Genomic DNA, 24270 nt, shown 5'->3' on the forward strand with positions numbered 1-24270 from the left:
CTATATGTGACAAGCATCTGGTTAAAAACAGTTCAATCTACTTTACTGGATTTTCCCAAATGACATTCATATCCATACAACAATAGTACAGTATGACTGTGAAGTCACAGGCAGCCCTTGGCTAAGGAATATGGAAAATTGCATGCCAATAGACTATGAAAACTTTGAAGACAAAGGTTCACAACAGGTGGCCAGTGAAGTTTTGTTTCTATATCCCCTGTTCATAGATCAAGGGAGGGGTGGAATTATATATTTGCTGAATGATAGTTTAGGGTCAGGTAGCACTTTAAGGTCTGCAAAGATTTTTTACAGAAATCATCTCATGGACAACATCTGCGATGTAGGTGCTCTCACCATTCCTAGAACTGGCTTGGGCTCCTCCTTGCTTCATAGCTTTTGAGACAGATGGGACCAATGAGATCATATCCACTAGGCTTGCCCAGGGTCACTTTCTGAGTTGGGATTCCAACCTAGATCTAATTTTAAGTCCATTGTTCTACCCACTCCTCCATCCTGTCTCTTTGGCTTGAATTGGGTTTGTATACTTCTGAGCTATACTCTTCGACAGACCCATTTCACAGAGTTTGCTTTAACCATTACTTTTGGTCAAATACACTGACTGCTGTGTTCTCCAATAGCACTTGACTATTTAAACAGCCAGAAGTATCAGGAACTCCAATTGGCTTGGACGGAGAGATGCCACCGTTGAACAAATCAGTTAATAGCTAACGATATGACCTTGGGAAAGGCAGGTCTGTTGACTCTTCTGAGAAGCTGGGCCTGGATTAGCTGGTCTCCAAGGTCCTTTCCTGTTTCACCATACTGTGAATTTTGAACTCTGTTCTGATGAAATGATCCCTACTGGAAAGTCTTGATCACCAAGTCTGTTGAAGGGCATGGGTCCCTTTGTGAACATCTCAACACTGCACAGGGTAACCTCAGTGGTTTTTAAAACCTTAGAAAACTCCAAAGGTGAGTATTTCCAAAGGGCTATTATTTCTAGCCTCCATGTGTCTGCCCAGAGAAGGGAGGGTGTGAGGTGAATCTTACCTACACCGAAGAGGAGAGTTCTGAGGCGGTTCCAGAAAAAATGATAAAAGACAAGGAAACGTCCTCTTTCTATTGTTGGAGGAGCAGAATATGTTTCTGTTTAGGCTAATGAAAATGCCAATGTCACAGGCTAATAAAAACCAGAGCTGGAATCCCGGCTGCAGGAACTTTTCAAAGAGACCAAAGCTCTTTTTGGAACTTCAGAAGTGATTCCTGAATGCTATTTGCTCAGTGGAGAGGGTGGGTTGGATTGAAATTCCCCAGAACACAGGTTGTGCCAGCTAGATGGCATTTACAAGGGCACTTCCAATTCGTGTGCAGTAAATTTTGATGAGTCTACTTGTGTTCCTATTATGATACTTATTTCCAATGTCTAGGAAAAAGGCAGGGGAAGAGAAGGGGAATAGATCTGCTCTTCATAATTTCATTCTTTAGAAAGAGAACATGGCCACTTTAGCCTTGTCTCTGTTTTTAGAACCACATCAATGAATTCCAGTCTTTTCTGAGGTAAAAGGGATTCTGGTAAAAGAAAAGTCTTTGAGGATTTCCCTCTTTTTCATGGCTCATTTAGGGTGCTAAATCATCTTTTAGGAAGGTTCAGTTGACATAGTATCTTGTTTATAGTATATATCTTGATGAATAATTATGGGAAGAATTTTTGATTTTACAAAATGAATATAAGATAAACATGGTGGTTTATTCATCATCCATTTAATCTGTTTCTAAGGTGGAAAAGGATGTGGACTAGAGCAACAGGAATATGGGAAATGGTGGCTATCCATATTCATATCCCTACTATCCAATTTTTCTAAGTACCTCCCTCTTTAAAGCACTACAGGTTAATTCACATTTGGAGATATCTATTAGAATCCTATTTGGAGTGGGAAGGAATCTATTCACTCCAGCCTAATGACTAGAGGAGTCTGAAGATAATTCAGAGAGGTGTGTGTTGGGGGAAGAATGATTGAAGAAATGATTTTGATGACCATGTAAAGGACTCTTGTTTGCTGTAGCTGAGGATCTGACTCACAAAAGAGCTGAAAACTTGATTAGCCCTGTGAATTTGTGGAATCAAGAAGAATTGACAATGCTCCTTTGAGGAAAAAGAAACCACAGCAGCAGAGCAGCAGCTGGGAAGACAAAATGGAGTAGCAATAAAACACAGCTGGTGGCTGAGTGATGGAGCCCAAGAGCTGTTGGAGCTGGGCCAGTGCTGTGAGCATCTTTCATATGGAGGAGTGTTCCCTGTTCAATTTGCAACAAGGTGGGGATCTGGGCATGGGATGCAGGGGTAAAGAAGCATGCAGCTATCAGCTTTCCCCTTGTTATTTACTTTGCTACTCTATCCTAATTAAAAGCTTTGTCTGAGATGTTGGTAGAGTATGTACTGGTTCAGTCCTCAAGTCATATTTGCATAATTTTGTCTACCCTAAACACTCTGCACTGAGCCTGGGTTAGAAAGGAACCCCAGAGTTGTGTGGGACTTGTGCCATACACTTATTATCACATTTCAGATGTTTCAAAAACAATGAAATTGTCAACATGCATAATCTAGAAAACCTGCTTTAGCATTGGTTTGAGAAGAAATTTGATTATAGATCATCAGAATTTTTCAAAAAGACATCAAAACACAAACCTAAACACAAAGTAGCAGTTGACTCATTTAGATATGATGGGAATCATCCCTGGAAACCACAGAATTTGAGTTAAAGGTACTTTAATTATCATCTAATCCCCCCCCCCAAATATTTGATGATTTTCAAAGATGTAAAGAGTCTTGATCAAGGTCATATAATTGATTAACTTGACTCACAAACTTTCGGCCTGACTCACAAAAGAACTAAAAATAGGATTAACCTCATGCATATTAGGGTTCACAAAAATATCCTTTCCAAAGTATCAAATGAGATAATGGGAGTTAAAAGCTTTGCTTAAAAGTTTGGTGTCAGTGTTAACTGCTACCACTACTACCACCATCACCACTATCACCATCACCATCACCATCATCATCATCACCATCACTATCACCATCACCACCACCATTATCACTATCATCATCATCCTAAATTGTCACCATATATTAAGCTATTTAATCCAAGACTAGAAAACATACAAATCATCTATCAAATGAGAGGTTTGGGGTTCATTATCTATAATCCCTTCTCCAGTGCAAGCTTTCTGTGCTTGTAGGATCTGTGTCAAATGTACTGGAGTTGTCATAGTGAGGAATTACTCTTGCATCTGTATAATAATGTCTTTTTTACTCTTTGCCAGTAAAAGGTCTTGGGTATTAGTGATGTGACCTTCGGATGGGCAGTAGATAACACTTCTACACAGTAGAATAGCCCTTGCTTCAGGGGGTTCATCCTAAAATAATAAAAATGATTTAATTTGGCTTGGTAGAATTTTGCAGACATTCTGTAACATGACCCCAAAGCTTAGCATTTCTGGTTATCATTCTCATGTTTTGACAAAATAATTTTCTGCAATAAAATGACATCACTTCAATGGTAAAATGCATAAGACCTTGGGAATTCAGAAGTCAAAATTTGCATTATTTTCCAATGCTAATCTGTTCACATACAAGTATATGTCTTGCCACAGGGAGATCTAGCTGCATGTGTGCATCTTGTGATAGAGATTATTATGACACAAAAGGCCCAAATCTCTTTGGAGGATTCATTCCCACTCTGGTATGCAGTATCAGCTGGTCTGGTACCATGAGACTGACTTCTCACTTTTAAGCCTATAGCTCACAATGAGAAAGAAGGCTATATTGGATAAAATAAATCAAAATGCAATACAGAAACCTTGGGATGAGAGTCCACCATGACAGAAACCCTTTCCCAAACATATATATGAGTCCTTATTCACCTATAGTCAAAAATAGATAGGTTCCTTTTCTTCTGTAACCACCTGCATCTGACACCAGCAGGCATTACCTCTGAAGTATGGCCCTGCAGTTCCTGAGATCTGCCAGAAGGTGGCACAATGGATTGCTCCACTCTGTGGCTTTTCCTGTAGTTCCATGCCTTTTCCAGCTGGTGATGCTCTCCAGTATGTTTAAAAAAAATAATAATTTACTCCACGCAACTTAACCAACATCTAATTAGCTTCTTCTCCCATTTGCCAGGCATCATGCCAGGTTTTGGGAAGACAAAGACAGAAAGGAAAATGCCCCTGTCTTCAAGGAAACCATGTGCTCACTTTCTAGAGGGGAAATCTTCCTTGGCATAGAACCCCATCCTACCCTGGCTCCCACTGCCATCCTGTGGCATGCTTTCTCTGTGTCTCTCCCCAGACTGACCAAAACCCTCTGCCAAGGTAAATATTGCCCATTTTCATGCTCTTTTATGGTGCTAAAACATATTTTGAGTGGAATGCACAATTGCTTATAGGACTGCTAGGTGGTACAGTGGATAGAGTGAAGTCGGGAAGACTCCATCATCTTAGTTCAATTCTGGTCTTAGACACTTACTTCTGGGTCCGGGGGCAAGTCACTCAACCCTGCTTGCCTCAGTTTCCTCATCTGTAAAATGAGCTGGAGAAGGAAATGACAAGCCACTCCAGGATCTTTGCCAAGAAAACCCCAAATATGGTTACAAAGTCAGAAGTAACTGAAACAACTAGTATGTGAATGGGGAGAGAAAAGTCTTCGAATAGTATACCCTCCCACTATGTGCCAAACTGCTGATATTCTCATAGTTACCTTAGAACTCTGGTAAAAAAGAGAAGATCCCAGGAGAGTTTTTCAAGTGGGCTGCCATTAGGAAAATTAAGATGAATCCAAAGATGGTAGAAGGCACGTCTTTAGGTATCTGGAGGAGGCAATAAAGGCAATTGTGATTTCAGGATGACCCAGGAGAGGAGTAAACACAGACCCATGACTTGGGGGGGGGGTGGCTCAAAGGATATTTTCATGATGCTTTGCTCATTTGTGTTTCTTAGGGTAGAGGTTTTGTTTTTATTTTCAACTGGGGGCATTTTATTGGGGGGCCCAGACCTGTGATTTCTTCAGTGTAGGGAATTCCAGATGAGGAAATTCCCTCCACCAAAGAAGGTGGGCTACTACTATTTAATTTAACCCTTCAGAATTCCCTGGGATTCTAAGGTTACCTTACTTGCTCAGTATTCCACAGCCAATATATGCCAAAAGCAGGTCTTGACTCAAAATCTTCCTGAGATACTGTGCCTCCCACACATGTGAGAAAAAGACTTCCTGAGGCCAGGATGTGGGTTTCCCCTTTGCCACACTGTTCAATAAGGTTGAGTCCACTGTCACCTGGCCTCTGTATGTCCTTAAGGGAGAGTGTGTTGTAGACTTTGGGGAGGGGAGAATGTCTTGAAAAATTCTTCCTCTTGGTACCACCTTAATACAGAATTCTTCCTAAAAGCTATTTACTACTTGCTGAGTAATATTCAGTCATTTCTGTCACATCTGACCCCATTTGGGGTTTTCTTGGCAAAGACACTGGACTGGTTTGCCACTTCCTTTTCTAGATGAGGAAACTGAGGCCAACAGGATTAAGTGACTTGTTCAGGGTCACATAGATAAGTCTTCCTGACTCCACTCTAGCTCTAACCACTGCCCCACCCAGCTGCCTCCCTAAAATGATGACTAAAATGCTCCTTGGCTGAAAATCTTGACAATGCACCAACAGGACCTCAAGTTGATGGCCTTAGATATTAAGACCATGATTTCTCAGAAGGCAACCACCCCTGAGGGGAAGATATAGCCTTGCTCTAGACCTGAGACTCAGCTGGGAGAGTGAAGGTTAGGCTTGGCATCCTTAGAGCTTATGTGGGTCCCAGGTTCATGATTTAAGAAGCCCATATTAAGCAGTGCCTATGTGCCAAGCATTGTGTTAGAGAAGGAGATGCAAAGAAACTAAGGAATGAGTCCCCTCTCTCAAGTGGCTTCCATTCCTGGGAAGTGAAATTGCTCCTGCAAGAAGCTAAGTCAATGCAGTCATTTCTGGGGGGAGCGGCACTGGAAGCTTCAAACACAAGAACAGCCCTGATGTGGGAGTGAAGCTGAACTGTCTCCCCTCCCCCCCATCTCACTTCACTGGCTACTGAACTCAGTCCCTCCTTTTACAGATAAGGAAACTGAGACCTGGGTGGGGAACAAGACCAGGCCTGGACAGGAACCTGAATCTCCTAATGTCACATGTGCTGCCTCATCCTACACTTGGTAGCTCCTTATTTAAATTGCATCATCCTAGCGAGGAGGGATCTCAAAGACTATATGCAATCAATGCAGCCTGTCATTACTGATATGGAAATGGAGTCCTGAGAGTGTCTCTACTTAGCTGAAGCCTAGAGGAGAGAGCATCAAAGGCAGGATTTGAACTCAGGTCCCCTGACTCCAGTTCTGCCTTCTGTTCCTTTCTTTAGTAAACACGGACTTTCCCCCCCGCCCCCCCATTTTTTAAAGGATGCATAAGACATCATCAGCTCTATTATTAGCATTTTAAAGAATGACTTATCCTTTCCATGACTAGAGAAATAAGACATTTATTAAGCACCTACTATGTGTCAGGAGCTGGGCTAAGCATGGGAGGCTACCCTTCTCATGCCAAGACATCTGGAAGGGAGTGTGATCATCAGAACGGGACCCGGTGTAGTGAAGCACCAATTGTCAGGATGAGTGCGGGAGATGTTTCCCTTTTTACCTCCATGGGCTGGCATGTGGAAACCCAGCCCAAGAGTTTTGTTGCTTAAAGTGGAAAAAACAATTTCTTTTGAGTCCACTGCAAAGTGTTCGGATGTGTACCCCAGGCTGGCCAGGAACTGCACCCCTGCCTCTCCTTTCCCCTCTCCCTCTTCCTCTCTCTTCCTGCACCTGCATGGCCCTCTCCTGGCATTGTTAATCATGGCCATGGCACCTCGTAAACCTGCCCTAGGACCCTGGACTTGAAAACAGCGTTGTCGGGGCAGATTTACAGAGTGATGTCTGTGTGACTGACAGCTGTTCCTGCTTTATGGGGCAGCTGGCAGATGTTGGAGCTCGGAAACAAGAGCAATCGTTTTGAAAGTGCTTGTGCAAGAGCTTGGGGAGGGGGCAGGGGCAGGACATGAAATAGAAGGAACCTCTCTTTCTTGCCAAAGTGCTTGGGAGGGGCCTTTGTCCTTCCTGCTTGTCTTTCCCCTATGGGAGCGCCATTTATAAGGACTTAATGAGAGGCTTTCCAATGGCTCCTCCTGGCTGTGGCCCAGTCTAGGCTTGTAAAAGAAAGGGCCCTGACTTCAAGCTGCCAGGAGAACAGAACTCCAACCCAACTGAGGGGCCGGCTCAGAGAAGAAAGCATCGCTTTGATCTTTCAAGGTCCCTCCCTTAGCCTCTGGTCAGCCCTCTAACCTCAACCAGACTTCCCTGCTTTGCTTCTACTTACCAGGAACAGTGAGCCTCAGTAAGGGAGCTAAATGAAATGGATGTGCCATGAAATTTCAGAAGATTAATGAACACACAGAAAAGCCCACAAACAAAAACAGAAAAGGAAACATGTGTATGCTTGTATACAAACAGACAGACATAGACATAGATATATACATAAATATCTGTGTGTGTATGTGTGTGTGTGTGTAGGAGGCAGGCAAACAAGCAGTCAATAAACATTAAGCATCTACTATGTGCCAGGCACTAAGATAAATACTAGGGATTAAAAAAGGCAGAAGACAAGGAGCTCATAATCTAGGGGGGCAGGAGGGGGGTTTAGGAGACAGAGACAAGTTGCAAACACATATATACACAGCAAGCTCTGTATAGGATAGATTGGGATTAATCAAGAGAAGGAAGCCACTGGAATTGAGGCTTCCTGTAGAAGATGGGATTTCAATTGGGTCAGGAGACAGATGAGGAGGGAGAACATTCCAGGTGTGGGGGCAGAGAGAATGCCTGATCTGAGAGATGGAGGGCCTTGTTTGTGAATCAGCCAGGTGAATGTGTGGTGAGGAGGAAGGTGTAAGAAGATGAAAAGGTGGGAGGCCTTTGAATGCCAAATATCGAATAGAGCTTTGTGTATTTGGTCCTGTAGGCCTTGGGGGACCACTGGACCTGTGTGTGTGTGTGTGTGTGTGTGTGTGTGTGTGTGTGTGCATAAAGAGAGGAGAGGAGAGAGACTTGAGGCAGGCAACCCCCCCCCCACCAGCAGCTATGGCAATAGTCTGGGTGAAATGACAAGGGACTGTATGGAGTGGAGGGGGAGAAGCAGTGTCTAAGGAGAGGAGGGGGCATATTAAAGAGATGCTGCAGAGGTGAAATTGATGGGCCTTGTCAACATTTTGGACTTGGGGGAGGTGAGAGAGGGGGGAATTGAGGATGATTCCCAGGTTTTGAGCCTGAGGCATGAGGAAGATAATGCCCTCTACTGTAACAGGGAAAGTGTGTGTGGGAGATTGGGTGGGGAAAGATCACAGTTCTGCTTGGGACATGCTGAGTTTAAGATGTCTACTATACATCCAATGGGAGATCAGAAAGGCTGTTGGAAATTCAAGATTGGAGGTCAGCAGAGAGGTTGGGGCAAGAAATTAGATTTAAGAATCATCAGCATAGAGATGGTCATTAAATCCATGAGAGCTGATGAGATCCCCCAAGTGAAGGAGTCTAGAGGGAGAAGAGAAGAAGACCCAGGACAGAGCCCGAGGGACACCTTTGGATAGAGGGTGTGACCAGGAAGAGGATCTAGGAAAGGAGAGATCAGACAGGTGGAAGGAGAGCCAGGACAGAGGAGTGACCCAAAAACCTCAGAGAAGTAAGTATTGAGGAAGAGCAACCAACAGTGTCCAAAGCTGCAGTGAATCAGGGGAAATGAAGACTGAGAAAAGACCACTGGGTTTGGCAACTAAGGGAGCATTGGTATCTTTGGAGAGAGAAGTTTCTGAGGAATAATAAATCCAGAAGGGGGATTGAAAGGGGTAAAAAAGAGAGTCAGAGGAGAGAGAGTGGAGGCATCTAGCATAGACTGTCTATTTGGAGTTTAGCTACAAAGGGCAAAAGGATGATAGACAGCAGAGGTGGAAGGTCAATGGAAGGTTTCTTCAGGAGCAGAGGCAAGGGTATGTTTGTAGACAGTACGAAATGAGCCAGCAGACACCAGAGAGATTGAAATTAGTTGATAGAGGGGGGGCAAGCTGTAGGATGAGATGGGATGGAATGGAATCACTTGAACAGCTAAAGGGGTTAGCCTTGGTCAGGAGAAAGCCCAATTCACCATGTGGGGCATGAATGAAGACCTGAGTTATGGGAAATAAGAAAGAGGAAAAAAGAGCTTATGGTGAATGGCCTCAATATGCTGTAAAATATGAGACAAAGTTCTCAGCTTAGAAGGTGGGGGGAGGGGGAGCCATGGGACATTTGAAATGGGATGAAAAGGTTTGGAGGGTGGGAGAGTGAGTTGATAAGGCAGTTATGGCAGGATTGCCTAGCAGCAGTGAGGACCCAGTTGAGGTTATGTAATATAAATATGTAGCAGACCCAGTCAGAACAGTTGTATGATTTTCTCCACTTTCATTCAGCAGCACATGTGTAGCAGTAAACGAAATGAATGGTGGAGGTAATCCAAGGTTGAGATTTAGTCATATGACAAGGCAGTTAGAGATTTTAGAGAGGAAGATAGTATTGAGTTGAATTGGTGAACCAAGGGGTCAAGATGGGGAAAAGAAGAAAGAATGGGTAGTAAAGGGGAGAGAGCCAGGAAGAGGATTGAGAAGATCAAGGGACTGGAGGTCATGGCATAGTCAAAGACTCAAGTTTTATCAGGGAAGGCCAATAGATTAGGGTCAGATAAGGGGATTTTGAAATTGTTGAACATGGAGGTGCTACGTTTATGGATTATGACAAGACCAAGGGCATTAACCATCTTTGTATGTGACCGAGGTGGAGAATTAGCTCATGGGAAGAGTGAGTAGTCTGAGAAACTGAGGGCATTTGAGGGAGAGTCAATGTGTATGCTGAAGGCTCCTAGTAAGAGGGCAGGAGAGAAAAATGGTGAAGCATGTTTTTGTTGTTAAGTCATTTTGCTCTGTCACTCCTTTTGGGGTTTTCTTGGCAAAGACATTGGAGTGGTTTTCCATCTCCTTTTTCAGTTCATTTTACAGATGAGGCAACTGAGGCAAACAGGGTTAGGTGACTTGCCTGGGGTTATGCAACTAGTAAGCATCTGAGGTCAGATTTGAACTCAAGTCCTCCTGACTGCAGGCCCAACACTCTATCCACTGTCACCTAGAGCTGTGTGAGTCATGTACTGAGCTCATTAAGAATGGAAGCAAAGCAAATCCCTCACTGGGATAAGGGATGTCTGTAGATAACAGCGACCATGACTTTGATTGGGAGATATAAATAACATGAACCTCAAAGGAGGAGAGGTTATTGAGTGATGGAAGAATGAGGAGAACCTGGAAGGGCCAATGGGGAGCAAGGAGGGTTCTGGCTCCCTCAACTCAGCCAGGGAGCCAAGGAGAATGAGTGAAGGTGCAGCCAGTGCTGGAGGAGGACCCACCAACCAGGGAGGCTGCGTCCGTCGGGGCAAGATCCAACAAGAGCTAGTGAACTGAAGGAGTGGGAGATGAGCAGGGGGCACTCACCACTCAGTCTGCAGCTAGGTCTGGTCTCTCTCACTTGTAAACCTGTAAGGAGCAGGTTTTTATGGGGAATCCCTTAGGAAGGTCATTCCAAATCCCAAGGAAATGTCTCAGAGATTCCATGAGTGTCCTTGCCTTTCAGTTTATTCTTGGAATCCAGTGGGTTTAGCAAAGATGTTTTTCTCCTTGAGCAAATGTCTCAGGACTCTTTATTTGGGGGTGGGGGCTGGTGGTCTTTTTGTCTCTAGTCCAGATGGACAAAGCTGCCCATGCTTTAGTCATCTCCTCCTCTCTTCATGAAGTGTCCCCTCCACACTCCCCTTGTGAGTGTAATTCAGACCCAGGTCTGTCCGCAGCCTGTCCCTCCATCACCTTCCTACCTTGATGTTGGCTCCCTTTCAGATCAAGATCCTGAAGCCGGTGGGGCTTCTCCTTCAATGGTGCTCCCTCCTATTAGTCAGTCAAGAAACATTTATTAAGTACCTACTGCTTTCTAGACATTGAGCCAAGTGCTGGGGATACAAAGAGGCAAAAGACAGTCCCTCCTCTCCAGGAGCTGACTGTTTAATATGAAAATAAGTCTGCACACAGAAGCTCTAGGCAGGATAAACATGTAGTACTTAGCAGAGGGAAGGGCTGGAATTAAGAGGGGTTGGGTAAGGCTTCCTGCAGTGGGTGTCATTTCAGCTGGGTCTTGAAGGATGCCCAGGAATCCAGGAGGCAAAGATGAGGACAGAGCATTATAAGTGTGAGGGAGAGTCAGAGACAAGAGCCAGAGGAAGGAGAGGTGGAGGCCCTTGTTCATGGAGTGGAAGGGGAGAGGAGGGCAGCGTGGAAGAGTAGTGAGGGAGGAGGAGAAATGGAACTGGTGTTTGTTCTGGGTCAAGCTCTCATTTCCTTGGCGTTGGTTGCTCCCTCTATCAAGGAAGAGGAACACTCACTCTAGGAACCAAAGTGTTGATTGGTTTAATTACTTGTTTTCTGACCATCAGTGCCCCACCCATCTTACCAAGGCCCAGCTCCACTGGGAAGCCATCCCTGACTACCCCAGCTTGAAGTGTTCCCCCTCTTCTGGGAATTCTGCTTGTCTTTCCTATTTGGAACACAGAAGGGATCGTGATAATGTAATGGCTTGTATTATAGTTATCTGTGTACACATTTATCTCTTCTGCTGGACTGTGGGGGGAGGGAACCCTACAAAGCAGCTCAGTACCTTCTCTGTAACTTCTGGTCTGGCCATGATGGGCTGGAGGGGGCTTGACCCCAGGGCTCCCGGACTCCAGCCCCTGTCTGTATCCACTTCCCCATGACTTTCTTCATGCTCACATCATCATTGTTAGGAGCTAGAGCAGAGGCTCTGGAGTACTTTATGATTTCATGCGACACTGTTTTTGTTATTCTTATTAATTATTATCCTCTACTTAACACGTGGGGCTGGCCCAAGATGGGAGCCATTCAACTTAGCCATCTTTGATGAAGGGACTGTGTGCTGGGCATCTGTCCTGTGGGGGTGCATTTGTTTGGGGTTTCTCTGGTTCTGTTTGTGAGTGTGTACTGAGTGTGTCTGTGTTTTGTGTACTGAGTGTATATGTGTTGTGAGTGTGTACTGAGTGTGTCTGTGTTGTGTGTACTGAGTGTGTCTGAGTTTTGTGTACTGAGTGTGTCTGTGTTGTGTGTGCTGAGTGTGTCTGTTTTGTGAGTGTGTATGCTGTGTGTGCATGCTTGCCCATTTCACTCTTCACCACACTCGGGTTTCTTGCTGCTCCTGGTGGGGTCTGCAGCCCCAGCTGCCCCACCCCCTCCCCCCTTCCCTCCCCCAGCCCACAGGCAGGTATGTGTACCGAGGCCTGCAGATTACATTAATGGGTTGCTCACTACTTCTTCCAGATCATTAATCATGTGTTAAATAACAGAAGGCTTAACACCAAACCAATCCATTTATCTGCCAAAGCCCAGGCTGGGGGGCTCTGGGTTTTCCCAGCTACGGTGGAGGAAGTCATTAACACCTAACAGCATGGAACCCAGCTCTCTGCTCTGCTTTGCACATTACCTCTCAAGCCGAGCAGGCGTAAATGGGGGTCCCCACCGCCCCAAACCCAGGCCAGTAAATCTGCAAACCCTGGAGGACTGCAGCCGTGGGCAGAGGCCTTCCGGCTGGACCCTTTGGACCAGCACCTTGCCTCCCTTAGAGAGGGCCAGACTCCTTTTAAAATCCCACTGTCTCTGGGGTGAGACCCATAGATTCAAGCAGGCAATTCAGACCCTCCCCACTTAGGCACTAAGTCATCTTTACAGTCAGGGTTCTAGATTTATAGCCAAAGGAACCTCAGAGGTCATCTAGCACAACCCCTTCATCTTACATATGAGGAAACTGAGGCCCAGGGAAAGGGAAATGACTTGTTTAAAGTCACAAGGTCAGTAATTGGTAGAGTTGGAAACTGAACTTCCAAATAAACAGAAATTAATGGGTGCAGTGGATGGAGCCTCCAGCCTGAATCAGGAACAACCAAGTTCAAATCCAGCCTCAGACACTTAGTAGGTATGTGACTCTGGTTAAGCCACTTTACCTCAGTTTCCTTATCTGTAAAATGAGAATGATGATAGCAGCTATCCCCCAGGGGGGTTGTGAGGAACAAATGAGATCACATTTATGAAATACTCAACATAGTGCCTTCCACACAGTAGGCACTATGCAAATACTAGCTGTTTTAATTGTCATTTTTCATTTTTCTACTGTGCTGATATAAAAAAGGCAGGGATAGCAATCATAGCCTCAGAAAAAGCAAAAGGAGAAACAGACCTAACTGAAATGGGTAATCAGGGAAGTTACATTTGGCTAGAAGGGTACCATATATAATGAAATAATATAAAAAAATTTCCAACAAGCTTCTTTGATAAAGGCCTTTTTTTCCCTCAAATATATGGGGAACTAAGTCAAATTTATAAAAAAAATAAGAGCTATTCCCCAACTGCTAAATTGCCAAGGGATATGAACAAGCAGTTTTTAGAAGAGGACATTAAAGTTATTTATAGTCATATGAAAAAAAATTTTCTAAAACACTACTGATTGGAGAAGTACACAATAAAATAACTCTGAGGTAACACCTCACACCTATCAGAAATGATGGATGCTAGGAGAGATAAAGGAAAATAGATTCATTAATGAACTATTATTGGAGTTGTAAACTATCCTAATCATTCTAGAGAACAATTTGGAACTATGCTTAGAGGGCTATAAAGTTGTGCATACCCTCTGACCCAGCAATGCCACCAGCACTATACCTGTAAGAGATCAAAGAAAAAGGTGAAGGAACTGTGTGTACAGAAATGTTTATAGTAACTCCTTTATTGTGGTAGCAAAGAATTAGAAAATAAGGGGATGCCCATCAGATGGAGAAGAGTTGGACAAGTTGTGGCATATGATTGTAATGGAGTATGATTATAAGGATGGGTTCAGAAAACAAACAAACAACATGGCAAGACCTATGTGAACTGATGCAAAAAGTGAAAAGAACCAGGACATCACTGTGCACAGAAACAACAATGTTGTGATGACGATCAACTGTGAAAGACTTAGCTGCTCGAATCAATGCAACGATCCAAAAGATCACGATGAAAACTATGATCCAAGTCCAGAGGAAGAACTGACGGACTCAGTGCAAACTGAAGCATAGTTCTCTAACTTTCTTTTCTTTGTGCATGACATGGCTAATGTGGAAATATGTTTTGCATGATTTCACATGTATAACATACCATGTTGCTTGCTTTTTCAGTAGGTGGGTGGGGGAGAAAGGGAGAGGGAAAATTTAGAACTTAAATATTTTGAAAAAATGCTAATAAATGAATAATAAATATATATTTAAAAATAAGGGCACCTATTCCATAGTTTGTTGTGGGAGTCAAATGTAAAGTGCTTTGTGAATATGCATATATTAGTATATATGTGCATATCTATATAAATATTAGTGATTGTTTTTATTAAAAATGATTTGACTTTTAAAAAAAGACTTATTAATGTCTACCATGTGAGTAATGTAATGTCAGCATCCAACAATCAATCACCCCTTATGGTGGTAGGTATAAAGAATGAAAAAGGAGAGGATTCTGGGAAGATAGCACAAGACAGGAAATATAGTCTCCAAAATTCTCTCACAAAAAAGGAAAAATATAATCTCAAGGTGAACTTTGAGTGTCAGAAATAATTAAAAGTCTGCATAAAACAGTTGTCCTAAAACAACTGGGACAGACCTCAGGAAGGACTTGACCTCCAGGGGTGGAGGTTTAGCCTGATTGAAGTGCAAACACCTCAGGGCAGGCCCCACTGAATCAACAAACAACCAACCCTGGAGGTAGTTGGGCATGCTTTTAGCCTTGGCTTTAGGAACTTTTACTTCTTGGACAGTGTTGGGGTTGGGCAATGGACAGTTGAGCAGGGGAAGTTTGAAGGACCCTTCCCTGTTAAGGGATGTTAGGCTCAGGTGTACTGCCAGGGCTGTGCCCACATGGGTGAGTGAGGTAGTAGAGGAGTAGGAACCATGCTGGCTGTGGGCACTTATAAGAGAGTGGAGTTCCTGAATTTGGTTCTAGGGCAGAGGAGTGAGCTGAAGTTTGTAGCCATGGGAGGGCCCCAAAGGAGTAAGAGCATTTGCAATGACAGTGTGGCTGGTGTGGAGAGGAGCACCAAAGGTCCCCAGAGTTCATAAAACAACAATATGAAAAACCTGAAATCTGAGGCATATTCTCCCACTCCATTGGGACAAGAACCTGACTATAATAATAAACTGCTTTAAAAAATGAGCAAGCAAAAGAGAAAGAGTCTGACCAGCTACTGTGATAGCTACTATGGGGATAGAGAAAATTTGTGTTCATAATCAGAAGATAGTGAAGTTTAAAAAGCCAGTGTTACTTCAAATAAGGTCACAAGTCCAAAAAGAGTTTTTAGAAGAGCTTGAAAAGGACCTTAAAAGTCAAATTAAAGAGACTGAGGAACAAATTAGACAAAAAAATAAGAGTGGTCTGAGAAAAATCAAGAAAATTATGAAAAGAAAGTCAATCAATTGGAAAAAAGAGACACAAAAAATTGAGGAAAAATAACTCCTTAATGATTAGTATTGGGCAAGGGCAAACTAGTGAAATTATAAGACACTAAGAAATAATAAAACAAAATCAAAGAATGAAAAAATAGAAGAAAATGTGAAACATCTCATTAGAAAAAGAACTGATCTAGAGAACAGATTGAGGAGAGGCGATATAAGAATTGTTGGACTGCTTGAAATTTATTATTTTTAAAAAGGGTCTAGATATATTACAAGAAATTGGTAAGGAAAATTGCCCTGAAGCTCTAGGATGAAAGGGTAAAGTGGAAATTTTAAAAATCCATTGATCATTGAAACAGATATCAAGGTGAAAACTTACAGGAACATTGTAGCCAAGTTTTGAAGCTTCCAGATTAAGGAGAAAAATACTACAAGAAACAAGAAAATCAATACTGTGGAGCTCAGTCAGGACAACACAAGATCTAGCAGATTCTACATTAAAAGACTGAAAAAATTGGAACATTATATTCTGAAGAGCAAAAGAACTGGGTTTGCAACCAAGAAAAACTTACCCAGTAATGGTAAGCATAATCCTGAATGAAAAAAAAAAGGATATTTAATGAATTAAAAGACTTTCAGGTATTGGTGACAAAAAAACTAAACTCAATGGAAAATTTAACATATAAGATCCAGGAAAAACATACAGTAAACATTAAAGACCAATTACAAGGGACTCAGTAAGTTCAAACTGTTTACTCCTTTTATGGGAAAATAGTATCTGTACTCTTAAAAACATTATCATTCCTTGGGTTGTTTGAAAGAGCATATGTAGATAGAAGACTTGGAGTTGAGTTGAGTATGATAGGATTACTCTAAAAAACAAAATTGGCTAGGGATGAATAAAATGGAGTAATTATTTCATATAGAAGAGGCATGAATGGAAGAACTGGAGAGCTGGTGTGCTGCAACCTTATTCTCATTAGAACTAGCAAAAAGGAATTTAATATACACATAGAAAGGTATAAAAGTCTTCCAAATTCATTAAGAAATAGGAAGATAAGGGGACAGGATAAGAGAAGAACTTTTAGAAGGGTGTGTAGATCAAGAAATGAGAGGGTGGCTGGGCAGGGTTTGGGAAAAGACAAAGGAGAGATTTTTTAAAAATGTGCAGATTAGGGAAATAGTGGTTAGAAGTAAACCAGGCCTATGAGGAGGGATAAGATAAAAAAAGAGGATGAAGGGCGTCCAGGTAGCACAGCGAGTAAGAGCATTGGCTCCATTGTTGGATGACTTGTGGATCGCATCCAGGCTCAAACACTTAGCACCCACCCAGAAACACCTGGCCATGTAACCTTGAGCAAGTTACTTAACCCCGATTGCTTAAAAAAAAAAAAAGAGGATGGGCTGGATAACAGTGAGGAAAAATAGCATGGAGGAAAACACACAACAACTAGTAATTATAACTTTGAATATGAATGGGATGAACTTACCCATAAAATGGAAATGCTTAGCAGAATGGATTAAAAACCAGAATCCTGCAACACATTGTTTACAATAAACAACATTTGAAGCACAGAAAAATGCATAGAATAAAGACAAGGGGTTTGAGCAGAATCTATTATGCTTCAGTTGTTATGTTAAAATCACACACAAAAAAATACAAAAAATAGACAGCAATTATACTCTCAGATAAAGTTAAAGCTAAAATAGATTTTAAAAATAGACAAATAGGGAAACTACATTTTGATAAAAGGTATCATAGATAATGTAGTATCAAAACTAAATCTATATGTACCAAATGCTATAGCATCTAAATTTTTAAAGGAAAAATTGAATTATAGGTAGAAACAGATAGTAATGTTACAATAGTGGGGGACTTTAACCTTTCTCTCTTGGAACTAGATAAATCTATCCAAAAAATAAATAAGAAAAAAAGTTAAGGAGGTGAATAGAATCTTAGATAAGCTAGATATGTTAGATATCTGGAGAGAATTGAATGGGAATAGAAATAAATATGCCTTTTTCTCAACTATACATGGCACCTTTACAAAAATTGACCATATATCAGGACATAAGAACTTTATAGTTAAATGCAGAAAAGCAGAAATATTAAGTACATCTTTTCCAGATCACAATGAAATAAAAATTATATTGAATAAGGGACCATGGAAACACAGATTAAAAACAGGAGACTAAACAACCTAATCTTAAAGAATGAATGGGGTGAAGAATAAATCATAGAAACAATCGATAATTTTATTCAATAGAAGGACAATAATGAGACAATATATCAAAACAAAAAGGTTTCAACAAAAGAAGTAATCAGGAGAAAATTTGTATCTCTAAATATCAATGAAATAGAGAAAAATCAATAAATTGGCTACACAATTTAAAAAATCCTAAAAAAGGAATGCATTTAAAAACCCCAATTAAAAAACAAATTTGAAATCCTAAAAATAAAATGAAGGTGATATTAATAAAATTGAGGGAAGGTAAATAATTTAATTAAGAAATAAAACCAAGAGTTAGTTTTATGAAAAAAAAAACCAATAAAATAATAAATCACTGGTTAATAGGATTCCAAAAAAAGAGAAGAAAACCAAATCATTAGAATTAAAAATTTAAAAAATGAATGTACCATTAATTAAAATGAAACCAAAGCAACTATAAGGACTTATTTTGCTAAATTATATGCCAATACATTTACCAATCTAAGTGAAATGGAAGAAAATTTACAAAAATATAAACTACCTACCTTAACAGAAGAAGAAATAAAACATCGAAATAAACCTATTTTAGAAAAAGAAATTGAACAGGCCACAAATGAACTTCCTAAGAAAAAACATCAGGATCAGATGAATTTACAAGTGAATTCTACCAAATATTTAAAATCAACTGATTCCAATATTAAATAAATTATCTGTAATAATAAGTAAAGAAGATAAAGGTAAAATTAAAATAGATTTTAAAAAGAGTTAACTTCTTGTATGAAACAAATATGATATTGACACCTAAACCAGGAGAAGCAAAAACAGAGAAAGGAAATTTTAGACCAATTTCATGAATGAATATATATGCAAAAATCCAAAATAAATTACTAGCTTGGAGAGTATAACAATATATTACAAAGATGATACATTGTGACCAAATAGTATTGAAACCAGGAATGTAGGGATGGTTTAACAAAAGGAAAACTATTAACATACTAACATCAGTAACAAAAGTAATAAAAATCATATGATTATAGTAATAGATGCAGAAAAACTTTTGATAAAATACAACACTCATTCCTATTAAAAACACCAGGATGCATAGATGTAAATTAATTTTTCCTTAAAATGATAAAAAAAAAGTATCCACCCCCAGATGATCAACAAGCATTATTTGTAATGGAGATAAGCTAGAAGCTTTCCCACTAAGATCAGAAGTGAAACAAGGATGCCCATTGTCACTGATATTATTTAACATTGTATATAACAATAAAATAACCAAAAGAAATTAAAAGAATCAAAATGGTAAGTGAGGTCATAAAACTATCTTTTTTTTGTAGACAATATGATAGTATACTTGGAAAATCCTAAAGATTCAACTAAAAAATAATTGGGAACAATGATTTGAGCAAAGTAGCAGGGTATAAAATGAAGTCACATAAATCATTTTAAGATCTGGTATCACTAAACCTTGGTAACCACTAAATGACACAACTTCTGTATATCACCAACATAAACCCTGCAAGAAGATATAGTAAGAGACACCCTACTTAAAATAACTGCAAACAGTACAAAGCTAGGAACTAGATAAACATAATTATAAAACACTTTTTATACAAATAAAATCGAATTTAAATAATTAGAAAAATATTAATTGTTCATAGGTAGGCAGAGACAATATAATAAAAATGGCAATTTTACCTCATCTATTCAATTTCATTCCAATTAAATTACCATTTTTTATTGAGCTGGAAAAAATAATAACAAAATTCATTTGAAAGCACAAAACAACCAAGAATAAGAATATCAAAAGAATTAATAAAAAAAAATATGAAGGAGAAGGTTTAGTGATACCAGATCTTAAATTATATTATTAGACAATTATTATCTAAACTATACTGGCTAAGAAATAAAAAAAGTAGATCTGTAGAACACAGTGGACATACAATGCACAGTAGCAAATGATTATAGCAACCTTGTGTTTGACAAAAGTAAAGATTTAAGCCTTTGGGATAAGAATTCATTATTTGATAAAAATCATTGGGAAAGCAGTCTGGCAGAAATTGGGCATATGCCATTTACTCTTTATCAAGATAAAGTCAAAATGGATACCAGCCCTAGTAATAAAGAGAGATATAATAAGAGAGTTAGAATAATTTGGAACATATTACTTATCAGACTTATGTAAAGGAGAACAGTTTATGAATAAATAATAATATTGTGAGGTACATAAAGAATAGTTTCCATTACTTTAAATTAAAAAGGTTTTGTACAAATAAAACCAATGTAACCAAGACTAAGAGGAATATGGAACATTGGGAGAAAATTTTTATAAACAGTTTCTCATATAAAGGTATCATATCTCAAATATATAAAGAACTTTGTCAAATTTATAAGAATATGTCATAACCCAACTGATAAATGGTCAAAGGATATGAATAGGCAGATTTTTGATGAAGAAATCAAAGCTATATATATATATATATGTATATATATATATATATATAAGGTGCTCTAAATCACTATTGATGAGAGAAATGCAAATTAAAACAACTTTGAGATATCATTTTATACCTATCAGATTGGCTAAAATGATAAAAGGGAAAAGTGAAAATGTTGTAGGGGATGTGGAAAAATTGGGACACAAATGGAATTGTGAACTGATCCAGCCATTTTGGAGAGCAATTTGGAATCATGGCCAAAGAATTGTAAAACTGTGAATACCCCTTAACCCAGTAATACTACCATTAGGCCTGATTTCCAAGGTGATTAAGCAAAAAGGTGGAAAACCCCTCAACAACTTATGTGTTCTAAAATATTTATAGCAGCTCTCTTTGTATTGGCAAAGAACTGGAAATTGAGGGGATGCCCATCAATTGGGGAATGGCTGGGCAAGTTGTGGTGTATGATTGTAATGGAATGTTGTAAGAAGTGATGAGCTCAATGATTTAGAAAAATAAGGAAAGACATGAAATAATGAAGAGTGAAATGAGCAGAACCAAGAGAACATTGTACATAGTAGTAGTAATATTGCTCTAAGAACAACTTTGAACAGCTAAGTCCTTCTGAGTATTATAAATAATCTATAAGTATTTATACTTATATATATCTATACATAGTCAACTATAACTATATATAGTTATCAACTATAAATCAACTATAAGCATTTGATGAAGTATCCAGAGAAAGAACTGATAAATAGAAGTATGTACAGTATGGTTTTGCATGCACACACACATTTGTATCTGATGGTAGCCATCTTTAAGGTGGGGTGTGGAGGGAAGAAGAAAAAAAGGCACAACAGAACAAAAGAAAACTTAAAAGCACAGAAAAACAGGGTAGCTTTGAAAGTTTAGTATTTATTTCATAGTTTTTTTTTCCCCTAAAGTAAACAGTGTGAAATGGAAATTCATAGTTTTGTATTGAATCCTTTTTTTATGTTGTACTGTGTTCCTGGAAAGATTCTTTTTTTTTTTTTTTGTCTTTTTGTATTTAAGTTTAAAATGAAAAAAAAATGTTCTAACAAAAAAAGAATGAAATAGTTCTTGTGCATGAGGAAGTTAACGTTCTATTGGGGGAGTCAACATGTGGATATATAAATAAATGTATTAAACAGATTAAATGCTGACAAATGAATAGGTGAGAAGCAGGGTGGCATAACAGCGGGAGAGCTGGCCTCAGAGCGAGGCACAAGCTGGATGACCATGGACAGCGTCTCGGCACTTGAAGGGGATATGTTACAGGGGCATTGTCAGTGTCCAGCAGGGAAGAGAATAGTCACATGAAGGCAGTGAAAATATCAGGCTAAGTCAGACCCAGTGCTTCTGCTGAAACTGCATCCTGACCTCAGGCATCTTACAGTAAGGACCAGGGGTAGGGGGTAGTGAGGCATCTGAACATTTCTGGAGTACAGAACAGGAAGTGGGCAGCTCCAAGAGCAGGAACAAAAGACAGACACCTGAGCCTCCAGGGAGGAAGGAGCCAAGCAGGGACTTAGAAACCTTGGTTTTTATGCCTTTTAAAAAAAGTTTCCATGTTGTTACTGTTGTTGTTCAGTCTTTCAGTTGTGTCTGACTCTCTGTGACCCCATTTGGGGTTTTCTTGGCAGAGAAACCAAAGTGGTTTGTCTCTTTTCCTAAAGCTTCCACTGCATGTCTGAATGGAACCAGAGGTCAAGAAAAGGACCCTTGAGTTTGAGCTCAGTTGCTGGAGATCAGATGTATGTCTCTGAAACACATCTTGTTCAACATCCCTCCAATTGCTCTGATCTGTCTCTGGAGCTATGGATATATTGAATAGACACCAGGGGATCATAGAAGCTCCTGAATGGTTCTTCCAGGGGATCAGCATCTGGGGTCATGCAGAAAAAATGGAGGGAAGGAGAAAGTAAACCCAGCCATGGCAGCCAAGATGCTGCAACCTCTCCGAGCCTTATGTTGTTGTGCTCCCTCCTCCCCCACTGGAATGAGCCCCTCTTATTAGGATTTTACAAATGAGGTGTTCTTGGTTTCTCTATTTCACTGACTGGCAAGGAGGTTGAGTGTTTGCTAGTCAAGGTGGTTTCTAGGATCTGTTGTCCTTGCGGTGGTGATTGATTTATAGCGATCATCCGTCTGGAAGACATGGTGATGGAAACATAGCCTTTTCATCCATTTCTCATTTTCCTACATCGACAGCTTGTTTAAAGAGACAGTATTTGAGATGTTTTAGTTTTTGCTTTTCATTTTTATCGCAGTTTGGTCTTTCATCTTTGCTGTAGCATGTCAATGGACTCAGAAATTATTTCAACATGACTAATTAGTCTTCACCTCCACTACTCTCCATCTGGCCATAGTCAATTCTGTGTGTGTGTGTTTGAGATATGTGGTATATGTGTGTGTTGTATATGTGTGTGTGTGTGTGTGTGTGTTGTATGTGGTGGTGGTGTTCAGTGGTTGTCCTGTCCAGAACATTCTAAATCTCTTCTTGCCAAGGATTTCTTACTCACATTCCATCACCATGAGACTTGTCTAACCTTTGCTTTCTTTTGTTTGTTGGTCCTGAGCCAACCTTTTCCTCATTTGTTGCCACCCTCTCCTATGCTCTTCATTGCATTACAGTAACCAAGCATTCAAATAAATGCTGACAGGGTGGTGGTGGTGAATCTTAACAGATTGGAATCATATTTTCCTACCTTTTCATCCTCAATAACAGACAGTTAGCATAGGCTCAAATACATTCCTGTTGGTCCTTTGGCTTATAGCCTTAAGGTGAGATGACCACACGTCCCATGCAATTGTTACTCATGACCATTAGAAACATGACTCCCATCTCCTTTGATTTGACCACTTTCAGAAAGACTTAGGAGAAGTCCATGCACTTTCTTATGTCCTCTAAATTAGTTTCTTTTTTTTTTGGAGGGGGGAAGGCAAGGCAATTGGAGTTATGTGACTTGCCCAAGGTCACATAGCTAGTAAGTGTGTCAAGTGTCTGAGGCTGGATTTGAACTCAGGTCCTCCTGACTCCTGGGTGGGTGCTCTATTCACTGCACCACCTAGCCACCCCAGAATTCATTTCTGCTGAGACTGTCAGAGGATCATTTGATTTAGAGCTGAAAGTAACCTTAGACATTGTTTATTCTAATTCTGTTATTGACAGAGAAGAAAACTGAGACCCAGGGAGGGGGAGTTATGCATCCAAGGTTTTACAGTTAGTGAGAGGCAGAGTCAAGATTTGAACTCAATTCCTATGAATCCATATAGCACAATCTTCACTTATACCATTGCTGGGGGAGAGATAAACTCTCTCTGAGTCTGTGTCATAGGTAGCTGCTTCCAGTTATATCTTAAACACAACACAGAAATCAGAGAGGTGAAAATGTAGGTTTTATGGCATAGGTTCAGAACTAAGAGAAAATTTGAAACAATCATGAGGATTCTGACAAGTCTTCTTATAAACAAAATGATGGCAGAGTGACAGAGAAACACTTCTTTTACATATTACAACCCTGTACATTCTTTTTAGGTCATAGAAGTTAAAGAGAAGATGGATCCATAATACCATGCTTCCTTTAATATCATAAAAGTGGACCAAATTTGGGCAGAGTCATAATCTCCTATGGCTCCTAGGAAACAAACCTTGGCAACCAACTCCATGTAAACTAAGTCACTATACAGACTAAACTAAATTTGGAGGATTCACAAATAGGCTGGTGGAGCAGGATGATTTATATCTCACAGAGGAGTCAGAGATAGTTAAGATTCTTCCTCTGGTTTCTTACTCTAAAGAATTCGTAAGTAAATTTTTCTAGCTGTGGGACAGCTTTTTATTTGGGTAGGCTTAATATTAAAACAAATTTTAGCTAACCAAAAATTGCAGGAGGATTGGCTCTGAGTCCCAAGTAATCAAGGGAG

Source organism: Petaurus breviceps, unplaced genomic scaffold, assembly GCF_028583685.1.
Source record: "Petaurus breviceps papuanus isolate PSGF00001 unplaced genomic scaffold, PetGlider_PUasm1.0 567, whole genome shotgun sequence".
Lineage (NCBI taxonomy): Eukaryota > Metazoa > Chordata > Mammalia > Diprotodontia > Petauridae > Petaurus > Petaurus breviceps.